At 41.3% G+C, this 17071-nt stretch overlaps 10 non-coding genes across 10 annotated transcripts; all 10 read right to left on the bottom strand.

The window, feature by feature from the left end:
* Positions 1-5561: 5561 nt before the first annotated feature.
* LOC134313179 (U1 spliceosomal RNA) lies at positions 5562-5725 on the bottom strand. The gene has a single exon (XR_010012074.1). It is a non-coding gene; the product is annotated as a U1 spliceosomal RNA (small nuclear RNA).
* An 837-nt stretch (positions 5726-6562) lies between these two features.
* Positions 6563-6726, bottom strand: LOC134313109 (U1 spliceosomal RNA). The gene has a single exon (XR_010012006.1). It is a non-coding gene; the product is annotated as a U1 spliceosomal RNA (small nuclear RNA).
* Positions 6727-8379: 1653 nt separating this feature from the next.
* Positions 8380-8543, bottom strand: LOC134313180 (U1 spliceosomal RNA). Its single transcript, XR_010012075.1, has one exon. It is a non-coding gene; the product is annotated as a U1 spliceosomal RNA (small nuclear RNA).
* Positions 8544-9365: 822 nt separating this feature from the next.
* On the bottom strand, positions 9366-9529 carry LOC134313176 (U1 spliceosomal RNA). Its single transcript, XR_010012071.1, has one exon. It is a non-coding gene; the product is annotated as a U1 spliceosomal RNA (small nuclear RNA).
* A 569-nt stretch (positions 9530-10098) lies between these two features.
* LOC134313184 (U1 spliceosomal RNA) lies at positions 10099-10262 on the bottom strand. Its single transcript, XR_010012079.1, has one exon. It is a non-coding gene; the product is annotated as a U1 spliceosomal RNA (small nuclear RNA).
* A 1189-nt stretch (positions 10263-11451) lies between these two features.
* Positions 11452-11615, bottom strand: LOC134313101 (U1 spliceosomal RNA). Its single transcript, XR_010011998.1, has one exon. It is a non-coding gene; the product is annotated as a U1 spliceosomal RNA (small nuclear RNA).
* Positions 11616-12579: 964 nt separating this feature from the next.
* Positions 12580-12743, bottom strand: LOC134313125 (U1 spliceosomal RNA). Its single transcript, XR_010012021.1, has one exon. It is a non-coding gene; the product is annotated as a U1 spliceosomal RNA (small nuclear RNA).
* A 548-nt stretch (positions 12744-13291) lies between these two features.
* On the bottom strand, positions 13292-13455 carry LOC134313192 (U1 spliceosomal RNA). The gene has a single exon (XR_010012086.1). It is a non-coding gene; the product is annotated as a U1 spliceosomal RNA (small nuclear RNA).
* A 1142-nt stretch (positions 13456-14597) lies between these two features.
* On the bottom strand, positions 14598-14761 carry LOC134313135 (U1 spliceosomal RNA). Its single transcript, XR_010012031.1, has one exon. It is a non-coding gene; the product is annotated as a U1 spliceosomal RNA (small nuclear RNA).
* A 548-nt stretch (positions 14762-15309) lies between these two features.
* Positions 15310-15473, bottom strand: LOC134313126 (U1 spliceosomal RNA). Its single transcript, XR_010012022.1, has one exon. It is a non-coding gene; the product is annotated as a U1 spliceosomal RNA (small nuclear RNA).
* Between the last annotated feature and the right edge of the window lie 1598 nt (positions 15474-17071).

Below are 17071 nucleotides of genomic sequence, written 5' to 3' on the forward strand. Positions count from 1 at the left end.
CACAAATCCGTTCTTGATCCGAGCTGCAAATCGAAATACGACGAATCAGAATGAAAATCATACAGAACAAGAAACAAAATGAATACGGTCTCGCTCAATTTTACAAGCTCTTGCTTTGCCACCACAGAAATCAAGGGAAAGCGCGAACGCGGTCCCTCATTATCAGAAATTAGCGTTCTATTTCACGTTTGTATCAACAAGCTTTTTATGTAAACGCTGCCTATCCAAAAAATAGCTCTGAACGACCACTTTTTTCCCCACGAATCCGTCCAATTGATAGGAACTGCACGCAAAAGAACAACGAATCAGAATGAAAATCATACAGAACAAGAAACTAATTGAATATGTTAATATATGATAGTTTATTATTAAGTGCACTTCATATATACTCTCAAGTTTATATTGGGACAGTGCCGATCATGTGACTTGTGACGTATTAGATTAAATGCGCATGCGCCAATCATGTTTAAACGCGACTGTTTGTTAGAATGCATGGGATGAACTTGTAACGTGTACGGGACTATTGTGGTGTGTATTTATTTTATCAAGAATATTTCTACGATGTTTAATAAAGAAGAGTAATCTACTTGTTGCTCCAGTCCATTTCTATCCGACTCCGCGTCCAACTCTCACAACAGGTTATGGGCCCAGAGTACCCTGTATACCCACCTGGGTAGGATTGCCGGTGTCAGAGCTGCCAGAGCCGCCAGAGCCAAAGAGACACAAGCTAGAGCTACGAGCGAAAGTATAAAGGTACGTGACAAAGATGGCTGGAGCAAGATACAAGACGAATGAACAGATTACGAAATGGAATAGATTAGTCTTCGATGGAAATGAAAGGAATTATGAGTTATGGGAAACAAAATTCCTTGGACACTTAAAGTTACAAGGGCTAAAAGAAACAATTTTACGAAAGCCTGAAGATGGAGAAGAAGAGGATGATTCTAAACAGAATGAACACGCGTATGCCGAGCTAATTCAATTTCTTGATGACACAAGTCTCTCCTTAATCATGCGAGAAGCCGAAGATGATGGCAGAAAAGCACTAAAGATATTGAGAGACTATTATGCAGGTAAAGGAAAGCCGCGTATTATTAGCTTATATACAGAATTAACCTCCTTGCAAAAAGCACATGAAGAGAGTGTGACTGATTATATAATCAGGGCTGAGAACGCCATTACAGCTTTGAGAAGTGCAGGTGAAACTTTAAGTGATGGACTCTTAATAGCAATGATTTTGAAAGGTTTACCAGAAATGTTTAAACCATTTGCTATCTATGTGACGCAAAGTGATAAGAGGATGACCTTTGCCAAATTCAAAATCAAATTAAGGAGCTATGAAGACACAGAAAAGTACAACACACACAGTATTGACGACACCGTGATGAAGGTAAAAGTGCGAGAAAAGATGAACAGTCAGATTGTTTGCTACAGTTGCGGTAAAAAGGGACATAAGGCGAGGATATGTCCGGATAAGCAACCACGACAGAATCAATGGTGTGGACGATGTAAAAGTAAGTCACACGCAGAAGAAAAATGTTGGAAGAAGTATCGAAATTCAAGTAACCGAGACGAGGTAAGGCAAGTACTTGATGGTGAGGCTGCAAGCTCGTATGCATTCAAAGTGAGCGAATACTTCAAACAGTCAAAGACAAAGTTAAATGGTCTGATGGTCGATACTGGAGCAACATCCCACGTTATAACTGATATCGGAAAGTTCAAAACATTCGATTCAACATTTCAACCAGAGAATCACGTCATGGAGCTGGCGGATGGAACGAGAACTACAGGAGCTGCACAACGGCGAGGAGACGCACAAGTGAAGCTGATCGACTACAGAGGGCGTCGGTGCACAGCGTTACTCAGAGACGCGTTGTACATCCCTTCGTACCCACAGGACATTTTCTCTGTCAAAGCAGCAACGACCAACGGTGCCAAAGTGGTCTTTCAGAGGGGTAAAAATGAGATTCAGCTGGAGGACGGTAATAAATTTTGCATCAAAGAGTACAATAGACTCTATTTTTTGAAAACTGAAATTGATGAGAGTGACTGTTGTAATAGTTGTAAAGATGTACAAACATGGCACGAAATTTTAGGTCATTGCAATTATGCTGACATATTAAAACTAGAAGGTGTTGTTGAAGGTATGGAAATTAAGGGAGATGTTGATATATCTAACTTGCAATGTGACGTGTGTATACAGGGAAAGTTCACCCAAAGCAGAAATCGGAATCCTGACAAGAAAGCTAAAGAGGTACTAGGTTTGGTGCACACAGATTTAGCAGGTCCAATTGATCCAGTATCAAAAGATGGATATAGGTATGCAGTGGTGTTTACAGATGATTTTTCTGGGGCAGTGTTTACTTATTTTTTGAAAAATAAGAGCGGTACCACAAAAGCATTAGAGAAGTTTATTGCTGACACATCACCTTACGGTAAGATAAAATGTCTGAGATCGGATAATGGTACAGAATTTACATGTGAAAATTTTCAGACAGTACTGTGTAAAAATAGGATCAGACATGAATTGTCAGCACCATATTCACCTCATCAAAATGGTACAGCGGAAAGACAGTGGAGAACCCTATTTGACATGGCTAGATGCATGCTTATTGAAAGTAACTTACCAAAATATTTATGGACGTATGCTTTACAGACAGCTGCAATAATTAGAAATAGGTGTTATTCTAACCGTACTAAGCAAACACCCTACTATATGTTGACAGGTAAGAAACCTAATGTTTCCACAATGTACAAATTTGGATCAGTGTGTTATGCATACAAACAGGACAGGAAGAAACTGGATTCAAAATGTGACAAAGGAATTTTTGTAGGCTATGATAAATACAGCCCAGCTTATTTGGTGTATTATCCAAACACTGGTAAAATTGCAAAAAGTAGACTGGTGAAATGTACTGAGAGGAGTAGTGTAGCTCAGGACACAGTAACTCAACAGATAATGGTTGAGGAGGATGAAGATAGCATTAGCAGAACTCCACAGGTCAAACAAAAAGCTGATAGTACTAGGGCTGATAGTCCAATTAATGTAGATCCAGTACAAACTATAGAAAGTCAGAACCTAGAAGAACAGGTAGACAATCTTCAGGACAGTCCTAAGGCGCGTTATCCTCAAAGGGAGCGTAGAAAGCCTAAATATCTGAATGATTATGTATCCAATATAGATAGTGGAGACAGTATGTTATTTAACATCGATTATTGCTATAGACTAATTAGTAATGTGCCGCAATCATTTACTGAAGCTATGAATTCTACTCAGTCTAGTAAATGGAAAGACGCTATGGTAGAAGAAGTGAACTCGTTAAATGAAAATGATACCTATACTTTGGCCATCTTGCCTGAAGGTAAAAAGGTAGTGGGGGGCAGATGGGTTTATACAATCAAAGATAACCCAGATGGTGCAGAGACATATAAGGCGAGGTATGTAGCAAAAGGGTATAGTCAAATTCCTGGAGTAGATTACTATGAAACTTTTTCACCAACAGCGAGTATGACTAGCATACGGGTAATTTTACAATTAGCAGCACAAAATGATATGTTACTACATCAGATGGATGTGAAAGCTGCATATCTACATGCACCAATAGATTGTGAAGTGTACATAGAACAACCAGAGGGATTCGAAGTAAAATCTGAGAAAAATAAGAAGTTAGTGTACAAATTGAAAAAGTCACTATATGGATTAAAACAATCAGGTAGAAATTGGAACAAAGTCTTACAGGATCACTTATTAGAGAAGGGGTTCACACAAAATCCAGCTGATCATTGCGTGTATGTAAAAGGGACAGAAAGTGACAAAATAATATTGATTATATGGGTTGATGATTTGATTATAGCAACAAGCAATGAAAGTGTGATGAGGATAGTGAAACAGATGCTAACTGAAAAATTTAAAATGAAAGACTTGGGAAAATTAAAACACTTTTTAGGAATAGATTTTGAATTGGGAGAAAACTTTGTAAAAATGAACCAGAGTCGATACATTGATAAAATCTTGAATAGGTTCGATATGGCTCAATGTAAACCGAGGGCGACACCTTGCGAACCAAAGATGAATTACAACGAAAACTGTGAAAAGTTTGTTGAACCAAGGAAATATAGAGAACTTGTAGGAAGTTTAATATATGTGATGACATGTACAAGACCAGACCTAAGTTTTGTTGTGAGCAAGTTGTCTCAATATTTAGACAAACCAACTGAACAACAATGGGTAACAGCAAAGCATGTGTTGCGATTTTTGAAAAGCACTAGTGATTATCAAATGTGTTATAAAAAGAGCAAAGAAGGTCTAAGTGTACAAGCTTACAGTGACGCAGATTGGGCAACAGACAGCCAGGATAGGCGTAGCATGACAGGATATTGCTTTAGTTTAAATGAAACAGGAGGTTTAGTTTCATGGAAAACAAAGAAACAACCTACAGTGGCATTATCTACATGTGAAGCTGAGTACATGGCTTTAACAGCTACAGCACAGGAGAGTGTATATCTTGTTCAGTTACTGGGAGGTATTGATAATGTATACCAATGTTCACCAGTGCAAATTTTTGAGGACAATCAAGGTGCAATAGCTTTAGCTAAAGATCCCGTGAGCAGACAAAGATGTAAGCATATTGACATCAAATATCACTTTATTAGAGCAATGTTGAAAGATGGAAAAATTATTTTGTCATTTTGTTCAACAGAAAAAATGATCGCTGATGTTATGACTAAACCTGTGACAAAGGTAAAGTTACAAAAATTTAAGAACTTTCTTTTTGGAATGTAATGTAACGTTGAAATGTGTAATATAATGTATGTAACTTGAGAGTAAGTGGGGGTGTTAATATATGATAGTTTATTATTAAGTGCACTTCATATATACTCTCAAGTTTATATTGGGACAGTGCCGATCATGTGACTTGTGACGTATTAGATTAAATGCGCATGCGCCAATCATGTTTAAACGCGACTGTTTGTTAGAATGCATGGGATGAACTTGTAACGTGTACGGGACTATTGTGGTGTGTATTTATTTTATCAAGAATATTTCTACGATGTTTAATAAAGAAGAATAATCTACTTGTTGCTCCAGTCCATTTCTATCCGACTCCGCGTCCAACTCTCACAACAGAATACGGTCGGCTAAAATCTACAAGCTCTATCTTTGCCACCACAGAAATCAGGGGAGAGCGCGAACGCAGTCCCCCACTAACTTTATATATAAGTTAAATATCCTACTGTGTTTTTTCATTTTTTATTGTATTAATAATTTTGGCGATGGGTGCCCTTTTTTTGGCTTGAGCACCTGCCCCCAAAAATGTCTGTGCACGTACCTGGCCCAGTGCTAAAGCTGATTTAAAATACCGGTCTCTTTAACGTTTGTATCAACAAGCTTTCTATGTAAGCTGCCTTTTATGTTATGCTGCCTTTCCAAAAATAGCTCTGGACGGCCACTTTTGTCCCAACGCAAAAATGCCACAAATCCGTTCTCCTGATCCGAGCTGCACATCGAACAACGACGGTCGGCTAAAACCTACAAACTCTATTTTTGCCACCACAGAAATCAGGAGAGAGCGCGAACGCAGTCCCCCACTATCAGAAATTATGCAGTCGAGATTCCCACATTTGGGGAATTCGCAGCGGTCAGCACAACCGGAGTGCAATGGCTGAGCCTCGCCCCGGGTGAACCACCTTCTTGATCATGGTCTCGCCCCTGCCAGGTAAGTATGAGGTGTAGAGGCACCGCCGAACAGAGACACCGAATCACACACCGTTCAAACTCACGATGAGCTCCACTCGTCTACTCATCACACCAGCACAAACCTCACCGAACGCAAACGCCGCTATTCTGCAACATCAAAACGACCACGCCGACATTTGCCTGAAAATAAGAAAAAAAAAAAAAAAAACACTTGGTTCAACCAAAACAGAAGAAAAAAATGATCATTTCAAATTGATCTACAAAAAAGAAAAAAAAAACACTGTAAAAATCCACCTGACAAGCATGCCCTTTACAGGTTTGGCATAGCTCAATCATGAAACGGTCAAATTAGCCTAAGAAATAGTGCAAACGGCTAATTATGTGCCCAGTGCTAAAGCTGATCTAAAATACCGGTCTCTTTAACGTTTGTATCAACAAGCTTTTTATGTAAACGCTGCCTATCCAAAAATAGCTCTGGACGACCACTTTTTTTCCAAGGCAAAAACGCCACAAATCCGTTCTGATCCGAGCTTCAAATCGAAATACCACGAATCAGAACGAAAATCATACAGAACAAGAAAAAAATGAATACGGTCTCGCTCAATTTTACAAGCTCTTGCTTTGCCACCACAGAAATCAAGGGAAAGCGCGAACGCGGTCCCTCATTATCAGAAATTAGCGTTCTATTTCACGTTTGTATCTACAAGCTTTTTATGTAAACGCTGCCTTTCCAAAAATAGCTCTGGACGACCACTTTTGTCCCAACGCAAAAATGCCACAAATCCGTTCTCCTGATCCGAGCTGCACATCGAACAACGACGGTCGGCTAAAATCTGCAAACTCTACTTTTGCCACCACAGAAATCAGGGGAGAGCGCGAACGCAGTCCCCCACTATCAGAAATTATGCAGTCGAGATTCCCACATTTGGGGAATTCGCAGCGGTCAGCACAACCGGAGTGCAATGGCTGAGCCTCACCCTGGGTGAACCACCTTCTTGATCATGGTCTCGCCCCTGCCAGGTAAGTATGAGGTGTAGAGGCACCGCCGAACAGAGACACCGAATCACACACCGTTCAAACTCACGGTGAGCTCCACTCGTCTACTCATCACACCAGCACAAACCTCACCGAACGCAAACGCCGCTATTCTGCAACATCAAAACGACCACGCCGACATTTGCCTGAAAATAAGAAAAAAAAACAAAACACTTGGTTCAACCAAAACAGAAGAAAAAAATGATCATTTCAAATTGATCTACAAAAAAAAAAAAAAAACACTGTAAAAATCCACCTGACAAGCATGCCCTTTACAGGTTTGGCATAGCTCAATCATGAAACGGTCAAATTAGCCTAAGAAATAGTGCAAACGGCTAATTATGTGCCCAGTGCTAAAGCTGATCTAAAATACCGGTCTCTTTAACGTTTGTATCAACAAGCTTTTTATGTAAACGCTGCCTATCCAAAAATAGCTCTGGACGACCACTTTTTTTCCAAGGCAAAAACGCCACAAATCCGTTCTGATCCGAGCTGCAAATCGAAATACGACGAATCAGAATGAAAATCATACAGAACAAGAAACAAGAAGTACATGGCTTTAACAGCTACAGCACAGGAGAGTGTATATCTTGTTCAGTTACTGGGAGGTATTGATAATGTATACCAATGTTCACCAGTGCAAATTTTTGAGGACAATCAAGGTGCAATAGCTTTAGCTAAAGATCCCGTGAGCAGACAAAGATGTAAGCATATTGACATCAAATATCACTTTATTAGAGCAATGTTGAAAGATGGAAAAATTATTTTGTCATTTTGTTCAACAGAAAAAATGATCGCTGATGTTATGACTAAACCTGTGACAAAGGTAAAGTTACAAAAATTTAAGAACTTTCTTTTTGGAATGTAATGTAACGTTGAAATGTGTAATATAATGTATGTAACTTGAGAGTAAGTGGGGGTGTTAATATATGATAGTTTATTATTAAGTGCACTTCATATATACTCTCAAGTTTATATTGGGACAGTGCCGATCATGTGACTTGTGACGTATTAGATTAAATGCGCATGCGCCAATCATGTTTAAACGCGACTGTTTGTTAGAATGCATGGGATGAACTTGTAACGTGTACGGGACTATTGTGGTGTGTATTTATTTTATCAAGAATATTTCTACGATGTTTAATAAAGAAGAATAATCTACTTGTTGCTCCAGTCCATTTCTATCCGACTCCGCGTCCAACTCTCACAACAGAATACGGTCGGCTAAAATCTACAAGCTCTATCTTTGCCACCACAGAAATCAGGGGAGAGCGCGAACGCAGTCCCCCACTAACTTTATATATAAGTTAAATATCCTACTGTGTTTTTTCATTTTTTATTGTATTAATAATTTTGGCGATGGGTGCCCTTTTTTTGGCTTGAGCACCTGCCCCCAAAAATGTCTGTGCACGTACCTGGCCCAGTGCTAAAGCTGATTTAAAATACCGGTCTCTTTAACGTTTGTATCAACAAGCTTTCTATGTAAGCTGCCTTTTATGTTATGCTGCCTTTCCAAAAATAGCTCTGGACGGCCACTTTTGTCCCAACGCAAAAATGCCACAAATCCGTTCTCCTGATCCGAGCTGCACATCGAACAACGACGGTCGGCTAAAACCTACAAACTCTATTTTTGCCACCACAGAAATCAGGAGAGAGCGCGAACGCAGTCCCCCACTATCAGAAATTATGCAGTCGAGATTCCCACATTTGGGGAATTCGCAGCGGTCAGCACAACCGGAGTGCAATGGCTGAGCCTCGCCCCGGGTGAACCACCTTCTTGATCATGGTCTCGCCCCTGCCAGGTAAGTATGAGGTGTAGAGGCACCGCCGAACAGAGACACCGAATCACACACCGTTCAAACTCACGATGAGCTCCACTCGTCTACTCATCACACCAGCACAAACCTCACCGAACGCAAACGCCGCTATTCTGCAACATCAAAACGACCACGCCGACATTTGCCTGAAAATAAGAAAAAAAAAAAAAAAACACTTGGTTCAACCAAAACAGAAGAAAAAAATGATCATTTCAAATTGATCTACAAAAAAGAAAGAAAAAACACTGTAAAAATCCACCTGACAAGCATGCCCTTTACAGGTTTGGCATAGCTCAATCATGAAACAGTCAAATTAGCCTAAGAAATAGTGCAAACGGCTAATTATGTGCCCAGTGCTAAAGCTGATCTAAAATACCGGTCTCTTTAACGTTTGTATCAACAAGCTTTTTATGTAAACGCTGCCTATCCAAAAATAGCTCTGGACGACCACTTTTTTTCCAAGGCAAAAACGCCACAAATCCGTTCTGATCCGAGCTTCAAATCGAAATACGACGAATCAGAACGAAAATCATACAGAACAAGAAAAAAATGAATACGGTCTCGCTCAATTTTACAAGCTCTTGCTTTGCCACCACAGAAATCAAGGGAAAGCGCGAACGCGGTCCCTCATTATCAGAAATTAGCGTTCTATTTCACGTTTGTATCTACAAGCTTTTTATGTAAACGCTGCCTTTCCAAAAATAGCTCTGGACGACCACTTTTGTCCCAACGCAAAAATGCCACAAATCCGTTCTCCTGATCCGAGCTGCACATCGAACAAAATCTACAAACTCTATTTTTGCCACCACAGAAATCAGGGGAGAGCGCGAACGCAGTCCCCCACTATCAGAGATTATGCAGTCGAGATTCCCACATTTGGGGAATTCGCAGCGGTCAGCACAACCAGAGTGCAATGGCTGAGCCTCGCCCTGGGTGAACCACCTTCTTGATCATGGTCTCGCCCCTGCCAGGTAAGTATGAGGTGTAGAGGCACCGCCGAACAGAGACACCGAATCACACACCGTTCAAACTCACGGTGAGCTCCACTCGTCTACTCATCACACCAGCACAAACCTCACCGAACGCAAACGCCGCTATTCTGCAACATCAAAACGACCACGCCGACATTTGCCTGAAAATAAGAAAAAAAAAAAAAAAACACTTGGTTCAACCAAAACAGAAGAAAAAAATGATCATTTCAAATTGATCTACAAAAAAGAAAAAAAAAAACACTGTAAAAATCCACCTGACAAGCATGCCCTTTACAGGTTTGGCATAGCTCAATCATGAAACGGTCAAATTAGCCTAAGAAATAGTGCAAACGGCTAATTATGTGCCCAGTGCTAAAGCTGATCTAAAATACCGGTCTCTTTAACGTTTGTATCAACAAGCTTTTCATGTAAACGCTGCCTATCCAAAAATAGCTCTGGACGACCACTTTTTTTCCAAGGCAAAAACGCCATAAATCCGTTCTCGTGATCCGAGCTGCACATCGAACAACGACGGTCGGCTAAAATCTACAAACTCTATTTTTGCCACCACAGATATCAGGGGAGAGCGCGAACGCAGTCCCCCACTATCAGAAATTATGCAGTCGAGATTCCCACATTTGGGGAACTCGCAGCGGTCAGCACAACCGAAGTGCAATGGCTGAGCCACGCCCTGGGTGAACCACCTTCTTGATCGTGGTCTCGTCCCTGCCAGGTAAGTATGAGGTGTAGAGGCACCGCCGAACAGAGACACCGAATCACACACCGTTCAAACTCACGGTGAGCTCCACTCGTCTACTCATCACACCAGCACAAAACGCCACTATTCTGCAACATCAAAACGACCACGCCGACATTTGCCTGAAAATAAGAAAGAAAAAAAAACACTTGGTTCAACCAAAACAGAAGAAAAAAATGATCATTTCAAATTGATCTACAAAAAAGAAAAGAAAACACTGTAAAAAATCCACCTGACAAGCATGCCCTTTACAGGTTTGGCATAGCTCAATCATGAAACGGTCAAATTAGCCTAAGAAATAGTGCAAACGGCTAATTATGTGCCCAGTGCTAAAGCTGATCTAAAATACCGGTCTCTTTAACGTTTGTATCAACAAGCTTTTCATGTAAACGCTGCCTATCCAAAAATAGCTCTGGACGACCACTTTTTTTCCAAGGCAAAAACGCCACAAATCCGTTCTTGATCCGAGCTGCAAATCGAAATACGACGAATCAGAATGAAAATCATACAGAACAAGAAACAAAATGAATACGGTCTCGCTCAATTTTACAAGCTCTTGCTTTGCCACCACAGAAATCAAGGGAAAGCGCGAACGCGGTCCCTCATATCAGAAATTAGCGTTCTATTTCACGTTTGTATCAACAAGCTTTTTATGTAAACGCTGCCTATCCAAAAATAGCTCTGAACGACCACTTTTTTCCCCACGAATCCGTCCAATTGATCGGAACTGCACGCAAAAGAACAACGAATCAGAATGAAAATCATACAGAACAAGAAACTAATTGAATACGGTCGGCTAAAATCTACAAGCTCTATCTTTGCCACCACAAAAATCAGGGGAGAGCGCGAACGCAGTCCCCCACTAACTTTATATATAAGTTAAATATCCTACTGTGTTTTTTCATTTTTTATTTTATTAATAATTTTGGCGATGGGTGCCCTTTTTTTGGCTTGAGCACCTGCCCCCAAAAATGTCTGTGCACGTGCCTGGCCCAGTGCTAAAGCTGATTTAAAATACCGGTCTCTTTAACGTTTGTATCAACAAGCTTTTTATGTTATGCTGCCTTTCCAAAAATAGCTCTGGACGACCACTTTTGTCCCAACGCAAAAATGCCTGATCCGAGCTGCACATCGAATAAAATCTACAAACTCTATTTTTGCCACCACAGAAATCAGGGGAGAGCGCGAACGCAGTCCCCCACTATCACAAATTATGCAGTCGAGATTCCCACATTTGGGGAATTCGCAGCGGTCAGCACAACCGAAGTGCAATGGCTGAGCCTCGCCCTGGGTGAACCACCTTCTTGATCATGGTCTCACCCCTGCCAGGTAAGTATGAGGTGTAGAGGCACCGCCGAACAGAGACACCGAATCACACACCGTTCAAACTCACGGTGAGCTCCACTCGTCTACTCATCACACCAGCACAAAACGCCACTATTCTGCAACATCAAAACGACCACGCCGACATTTGCCTGAAAATAAGAAAAAAAAAAAAAACACTTGGTTCAACCAAAACAGAAGAAAAAAATGATCATTTCAAATTGATCTACAAAAAAGAAAAAAAAAAACACTGTAAAAATCCACCTGACAAGCATGCCCTTTACAGGTTTGGCATAGCTCAATCATGAAACGGTCAAATTAGCCTAAGAAATAGTGCAAACGGCTAATTATGTGCCCAGTGCTAAAGCTGATCTAAAATACCGGTCTCTTTAACGTTTGTATCAACAAGCTTTTCATGTAAACGCTGCCTATCCAAAAATAGCTCTGGACGACCACTTTTTTTCCAAGGCAAAAACGCCACAAATCCGTTCTTGATCCGAGCTGCAAATCGAAATACGACGAATCAGAATGAAAATCATACAGAACAAGAAACAAAATGAATACGGTCTCGCTCAATTTTACAAGCTCTTGCTTTGCCACCACAGAAATCAGGGGAGAGCGCGAACGCAGTCCCCCACTAACTTTATATATAAGTTAAATATCCTACTGTGTTTTTTCATTTTTTATTTTATTAATAATTTTGGCGATGGGTGCCCTTTTTTTGGCTTGAGCACCTGCCCCCAAAAATGTCTGTGCACGTGCCTGGCCCAGTGCTAAAGCTGATTTAAAATACCGGTCTCTTTAACGTTTGTATCAACAAGCTTTTTATGTAAACGCTGCCTTTCCAAAAATAGCTCTGGACGACCACTTTTGTCCCAACGCAAAAATGCCACAAATCCGTTCTCCTGATCCGAGCTGCACATCGAACAACGACGGTCGACTACAATCTACAAACTCTATTTTTGCCACCACAGAAATCAGGGGAGAGCGCGAACGCAGTCCCCCACTATCAGAAATTATGCAGTCGAGATTCCCACATTTGGGGAATTCGCAGCGGTCAGCACAACCAGAGTGCAATGGCTGAGCCTCGCCCTGGGTGAACCACCTTCTTGATCATGGTCTCGCCCCTGCCAGGTAAGTATGAGGTGTAGAGGCACCGCCGAACAGAGACACGGAATCACACACCGTTCAAACTCACGGTGAGCTCCACTCGTCTACTCATCACACCAGCACAAAACGCCGCTATTCTGCAACATCAAAACGACCACGCCGACATTTGCCTGAAAATAAGAAAAAAAAACCACTTGGTTCAACCAAAACAGAAGAAAAAAATGATCATTTCAAATTGATCTACAAAAAAGAAAAAAGAAAACACTGTAAAAATCCACCTGACAAGCATGCCCTTTACAGGTTTGGCATAGCTCAATCATAAAACGGTCAAATTAGCCTAAGAAATAGTGCAAACGGCTAATTATGTGCCCAGTGCTAAAGCTGATCTAAAATACCGGTCTCTTTAACGTTTGTATCAACAAGCTTTTCATGTAAACGCTGCCTATCCAAAAATAGCTCTGGACGACCACTTTTTTTCCAAGGCAAAAACACCACAAATCCGTTCTCTTGATCCGAGCTGCACATCGAACAACGACGGTCGGTTAAAATCTACAAACTCTATTTTTGCCACCACAGAAATCAGGGGAGAGCGCGAACGCAGTACCCCACTATCAGAAATTATGCAGTCGAGATTCCCACATTTGGGGAATTCGCAGCGGTCAGCACAACCTAAGTGCAATGGCTGAGCCTCGCCCTGGGTGAACCACCTTCTTGATCGTGGTCTCGCTCCTGCCAGGTAAGTATGAGGTGTAGAGGCACCGCCGAACAGAGACACCGAATCACACACCGTTCAAACTCACGGTGAGCTCCACTCGTCTACTCATCACACCAGCACAAAACGCCACTATTCTGCAACATCAAAACGACCACGCCGACATTTGCCTGAAAATAAGAAAAAAAAAAAAAAACACTTGGTTCAACCAAAACAGAAGAAAAAAATGATCATTTCAAATTGATCTACAAAAAAGAAAAAAAAACACTGTAAAAATCCACCTGACAAGCATGCCCTTTACAGGTTTGGCATAGCTCAATCATGAAACGGTCAAATTAGCCTAAGAAATAGTGCAAACGGCTAATTATGTGCCCAGTGCTAAAGCTGATCTAAAATACCGGTCTCTTTAACGTTTGTATCAACAAGCTTTTCATATAAACGCTGCCTATCCAAAAATAGCTCTGGACGACCACTTTTTTTCCAAGGCAAAAACGCCACAAATCCGTTCTTGATCCGAGCTGCAAATCGAAATACGACGAATCAGAATGAAAATCATACAGAACAAGAAACAAAATGAATACGGTCTCGCTCAATTTTACAAGCTCTTGCTTTGCCACCACAGAAATCAAGGGAAAGCGCGAACGCGGTCCCTCATTATCAGAAATTAGCGTTCTATTTCACGTTTGTCGGAACTGCACGCAAAAGAACAACGAATCAGAATGAAAATCATACAGAGCAAGAAACTAATTGAATACGGTCGGCTAAAATCTACAAGCTCTATCTTTGCCACCACAGAAATCAGGGGAGAGCGCGAACGCAGTCCCCCACTAACTTTATATATAGGCCTAAGTTAAATATCCTACTGTGTTTTTTCATTTTTTATTTTATTAATAATTTTGGCGATGGGTGCCCTTTTTTTGGCTTGAGCACCTGCCCCCAAAAATGTCTGTGCACGTGCCTGGCCCAGTGCTAAAGCTGATTTAAAATACCGGTCTCTTTAACGTTTGTATCAACAAGCTTTTTATGTAAACGCTGCCTTTCCAAAAATAGCTCTGGACGACCACTTTTGTCCCAACGCAAAAATGCCACAAATCCGTTCTCCTGATCCGAGCTGCACATCGAACAACGACGGTCGACTACAATCTACAAACTCTATTTTTGCCACCACAGAAATCAGGGGAGAGCGCGAACGCAGTCCCCCACTGTCAGAAATTATGCAGTCGAGATTCCCACATTTGGGGAATTCGCAGCGGTCAGCACAACCAGAGTGCAATGGCTGAGCCTCGCCCTGGGTGAACCACCTTCTTGATCATGGTCTCGCCCCTGCCAGGTAAGTATGAGGTGTAGAGGCACCGCCGAACAGAGACACCGAATCACACACCGTTCAAACTCACGGTGAGCTCCACTCGTCTACTCATCACACCAGCACAAAACGCCGCTATTCTGCAACATCAAAACGACCACGCCGACATTTGCCTGAAAATAAGAAAAAAAAACCACTTGGTTCAACCAAAACAGAAGAAAAAAATGATCATTTCAAATTGATCTACAAAAAAGAAAAAAGAAAACACTGTAAAAATCCACCTGACAAGCATGCCCTTTACAGGTTTGGCATAGCTCAATCATAAAACGGTCAAATTAGCCTAAGAAATAGTGCAAACGGCTAATTATGTGCCCAGTGCTAAAGCTGATCTAAAATACCGGTCTCTTTAACGTTTGTATCAACAAGCTTTTCATGTAAACGCTGCCTATCCAAAAACAGCTCTGGACGACCACTTTTTTTCCAAGGCAAAAACACCACAAATCCGTTCTCTTGATCCGAGCTGCACATCGAACAACGACGGTCGGCTAAAATCTACAAACTCTATTTTTGCCACCACAGAAATCAGGGGAGAGCGCGAACGCAGTCCCCCACTATCAGAAATTATGCAGTCGAGATTCCCACATTTGGGGAATTCGCAGCGGTCAGCACAACCAGAGTGCAATGGCTGAGCCTCGCCCTGGGTGAACCACCTTCTTGATCATGGTCTCGCCCCTGCCAGGTAAGTATGAGGTGTAGAGGCACCGCCGAACAGAGACACCGAATCACACACCGTTCAAACTCACGGTGAGCTCCACTCGTCTACTCATCACACCAGCACAAACCTCACCGAACGCAAACGTCGCTATTCTGCAACATCAAAACGACCACGCCGACATTTGCCTGAAAATAAGAAAAAAAAAAAAAAAAAACACTTGGTTCAACCAAAACAGAAGAAAAAAATGATCATTTCAAATTGATCTACAAAAAAGAAAAAAAAAAACACTGTAAAAATCCACCTGACAAGCATGCCCTTTACAGGTTTGGCATAGCTCAATCATGAAACGGTCAAATTAGCCTAAGAAATAGTGCAAACGGCTAATTATGTGCCCAGTGCTAAAGCTGATCTAAAATACCGGTCTCTTTAACGTTTGTATCAACAAGCTTTTTATGTAAACGCTGCCTATCCAAAAATAGCTCACTTTTTTCCCAAGGCAAAAACGCCACAAATCCGTTCTATCCGAGCTTCAAATCGAAATACGACGAATCAGAACGAAAATCATACAGAACAAGAAAAAAATGAATACGGTCTCGCTCAATTTTACAAGCTCTTGCTTTGCCACCACAGAAATCAAGGGAAAGCGCGAACGTGGTCCATCATTATCAGAAATTAGCGTTCTATTTCACGTTTGTATCAACAAGCTTTTTATGCAAACGCTGCCTATCCAAAAATAGCTCTGAACTACCACTTTTTGCCCCACGAATCCGTCCAATTGATCGGAACTGCACGCAAAAGAACAACGAATCAGAATGAAAAAACAAGAAACTAATTGAATACGGTCGGCTAAAATCTACAAGCTCTATCTTTGCCACCACAGAAATCAGGGAAGAGCGCGAACGCAGTCCCCCACTAACTTTATATATAAGTTAAATATCCTACTGTGTTTTTTCATTTTTTATTTTATTAATAATTTTGGCGATGGGTGCCCTATTTTTGGCTTGAGCACCTGCCCCCAAAAATGTCTGTGCACGTACCTGGCCCAGTGCTAAAGCTGATTTAAAATACCGGTCTCTTTAACGTTTGTATCAACAAGCTTTTTATGTAAGCTGCCTTTTATGTTATGCTGCCTTTCCAAAAATAGCTCTGGACGACCACTTTTGTCCCAACGCAAAAATACCACATATCCGTTCTCCTGAGCTGCACATCGAACAACGACGGTCGGCTAAAACCTACAAACTCTATTTTTGCCACCACAGAAATCCACCTGACAAGCATGCCCTTTACAGGTTTGGCATAGCTCAATCATGAAACGGTCAAATTAGCCTAAGAAATAGTGCAAACGGCTAATTATGTGCCCAGTGCTAAAGCTGATCTAAAATACCGGTCTCTTTAACGTTTGTATCAACAAGCTTTTTATGTAAACGCTGCCTATCCAAAAATAGCTCACTTTTTTTCCAAGGCAAAAACGCCACAAATCCGTTCTATCCGAGCTTCAAATCGAAATACGACGAATCAGAACGAAAATCATCAGAACAAGAAACAAAATGAATACGGTCTCGCTCAATTTTACAAGCTCTTGCTTTGCCACTACAGAAATCAAGGGAAAGCGCGAACGCGGTCCCTCATT

The sequence above is a fragment of the Trichomycterus rosablanca genome, chromosome 4 (genome assembly GCF_030014385.1).
Source record: "Trichomycterus rosablanca isolate fTriRos1 chromosome 4, fTriRos1.hap1, whole genome shotgun sequence".
In the NCBI taxonomy this organism is placed as follows: domain Eukaryota; kingdom Metazoa; phylum Chordata; class Actinopteri; order Siluriformes; family Trichomycteridae; genus Trichomycterus; species Trichomycterus rosablanca.